A 3600-nucleotide genomic window follows, 5' to 3' on the forward strand; every position below is an offset into this window, starting at 1 on the left:
ATTTGTTGCACAGATTTCTTTATACAAGGCTATATAGTAGAAAACAAGTGTGATCATGTGTGCAGTATTAGACCTATTCTTGCGCTTCACTATACCACAGTTTAGGGCACAGGCCATACAAACAGATCTGTAACTACAGAAGTTTAAGGCACAACACTCAGAGTAAGTTGTGCCAATTGTGTTATGCTAACCTAAATTCACTAGTATATTTGTCAGCACAAATACGCATCTTAGGATTTTCTGTATACTTTATATAGATAATTGTTAGTTGAAACATTCATACATAAACCAAATTTAAAAGAATTGTTGCACTGGAACTAGAAATTCCATGGAGTTAAACTATGCCAAAAGTTAGTTAAATGCACAGTATTAAAATTAATTTTGTATAATAACTGTTTTGTACTATTCCTAAAACATTTTATTCAACACAATTTTTACCTATTACTGTTTGACAATCTGGGGTCAGAGGGCTGCACTTTTATATACCTCGCAAAGTAATCAGACTCTATATTCAGCCACAATATCATCATCATTATAAACCCTTATTAAGATTTATGAAGTTGTAAATGAGCAGTATACACACACTTTTCCGTTGTGCTGACGTGTGTAGGTTGGGAATGTCACGAGTTCTGGAAGGATGGAATTACTCAATGGAAAAAAAAAAGGTGCATGTCCTGGTACACTCCTACCCAGTAGTAAAGGTTTTACTCACATTCTTCTTGTCAGCCAAGGTTAAGGACCATTTGAAATATTTAGTTAATCTATAATCTTGTTCTTATCACATGCAGTTCTGAAGGGCTAAGAACAACTCTTTTAGCGGACCAGCTAAGCATTTTGTTCTTTAATATTAACTTGAGCTAAAAGACTACAAACTTGGGCTTTTATTGTTGTTCTCGGGTTTTTTAAAGAAAAAAACATGACTTTATGATAGGTCCTGCATCCAACACATCATATGTTTTATCACGTCATCGTCCAGTACAGCTTTGACATACAATGACGCACTGAAGGTTCAGTTCAACCACTTAAAAGGATAAGTCACAAATACTCTACAAACAGCAAGACACAACCTAAAATTTAAAAAATGCTTTCTGTTCCTTGCCATTTTACATTCCTTTCTTTCAACCCATTTCTCAGCAGTCCTTTCCTCACCTATTGTGTAACAGCGCCATTCCCTGTGATGTCGCGCTGCCAGGTGCTCGCCTCCCTTTTGCAACTGTTTCTAAAGCCTGTACACGTACCCTTCAATGCGTTAAGCGGCAGGATGCTGCACAGGGGTGAAGGAAGAAGGGTAAGGAGGTTGAAGGAAAAAGTAACATAATTCCCATGAAAAAGAAAACGTGAGTATTTTGACTTAAATGTCTCAGGAGCTAAATGCTGTTCATAAAGCGGATAGCAAAAGAAACAAGTTCTGCTGACCGTGAAAGGCTTAAACATGGAAAATAACAAGTTTCCTAAACATCTAATGTTATGCTTATTTGTGAGCCAGGTCACAACACAAGGCTGAAAAGAGTTTATTTATGGGAGAATAGATCCGACAACACACACTCTCCCAAACTTATTTAATTTTCTTGAATCTGATAATCCCCTACCAAAGCCCTGTCATATGAGACCTAGCCCCATGCTAGAGGAAGGAATTGTTTATTACATTTTCTCCCACTTCCAGAAAAGAAGTATTCAAATAATGTTGAGCAAGGTACAGGTTAAGAGAAGGCATGCAGCACCACATGCATGCACACCCCCCACCCTTCCCCTTCACAGACTGAAAGGGTACTAAAATACTGAAGTGGGCTATGGGCTTTGATGAGCCTTTGTAGAGTGGTGCAAAACGGCCTCCTGCCCAGCTGCATGTCCCACCTCTCCACCAAAAGCCACCTCTCTGGTGAGAGTGACAGCAGGCAGAACATGTGCCCACACCTCGACTCTTTCAGTGTGAAGTCCAACATCTTCGGTCAAGTTAAGAAGGAGCTGAATCAAAACACTGAGCTTCTCACAGGATCAGAAAGCCACATTCATGCATTTCTCTTTAGTGAATCTGCTAAGCAATTGGAAATTACTGACCAAAGGGTCGAGTAGGTGGTTGGAGGCAGTAACCTTTTAACACACCAAAGCTAGATTTGCAGAGTTCCTGTATTAAAACCATTAGACACATTACATTTTTGCATCGTCTTTCCACAAATCATCTCTCAAATGTTTAAGAACTGTTCCAGAAAATTTTGGAAAGCATCAGGGTAGGGGGGGGAGGTTGGGGGTTTGGGACACAGAAGAGGGACCTGATGGGTCAAGAAAAGCCACAGATACCTGGCTATTGAACCAAATCCTAGAAGAAAAGACAAAAAAATAGGAAGAGATCTTCTCGGGGAATTTAAGAACTTGGCACTTTCAACAAAGGTGAGAAGTCACTGGAGCAAAATAAAAACCAATCACATGCTGTGAAATGTAACTGGGAAGAAACTAACCTCCTGACTTGGGGGGCAAGAACACTCAAGTCATTTGATTCAGACTGCTGCAATGATCAGTCTCTTGACCGTTGCCAAAATAGAGATTTTTATATATCATCCATCAGTCTTGTTTTATTTTAGCTAAATTTACATTTAAAGTCACATTCTGTTTTCATTCCCCACACCAAAATAGCACTAGTGGTCTAACATAAAACTAGCACCTTGCTGGGCAGAACCACTGGTGCCCAGCCATTCACAGGAATGGAAGACTCTCTGGCCTGCCTCTTGCTAAACTAAAAGAAACAAAACTGAATATCAAGTAGTGATGGAGGAAAACTTTCTCAAAAGGTCAGAGCATGAATACCGAACTTGTTTTGCTACAGCACAGGAAAAATTACAAGGATGGTGGCTAGACTCAAAAAGATAATGTTGGATTTTCTTGCCAGCTGACAAACCAATGCCAGAGACCATTTGCAGTCAAACCTTCCACTGTGCAGCAAACAGCATGAAAGTGCTCCAGCCTTTACCCTGATAAATTCCGCATATCTTACAGTACATACACAGACATTCACAAAATTACAAGCATTTATAAAACTCTATAAAAACAAACTAGATGCTGATATCAACATAAGCACTACACTCTCTTACTGTTGCGTTACGATTTGAATGCTGAGCATTGTTGCTTAAGTTAGAAATGTCATAAATGTAACTTGGCTTTCTTCCATCCTGTGTCAGAATACCTTTACTACAGCAAAATTATTCGGCTGGCACTGACAGATACATCCCAGTATTGTACCACATCAGCATTAGAGCTTGCAAGACCAGTATGTGCTATGTAACAGACTGTAAACATACACGGATTCCAGCTACACAGAATAAGACAGTACATGAGTATGTTATGTATCAAAAGCATGGACAGTTATGCTGATTATCCAAATAATGCTGTAGCCTACTGAAAAAACAGTGAGAACTTAGGGGGCCAGAAAGCAATTATTTTATTCCCTTTAATCTCCTCATTCTACACAGTAATACCATATAGAAAGATACAGGAAGCAGTAATAGGGTTGTTGCTTGTTGAAAGCTGCTGCTATCATTTAAAGGGAGGAACAAGGCATTCAAGATCAAAGACTGTTTAAATATCAACCAAACACTAACACTCTTT

This window comes from Phaethon lepturus, unplaced genomic scaffold, assembly GCF_000687285.1.
Source record: "Phaethon lepturus isolate BGI_N335 unplaced genomic scaffold, ASM68728v1 scaffold38379, whole genome shotgun sequence".
Taxonomy (NCBI): Eukaryota; Metazoa; Chordata; class Aves; order Phaethontiformes; family Phaethontidae; genus Phaethon; species Phaethon lepturus.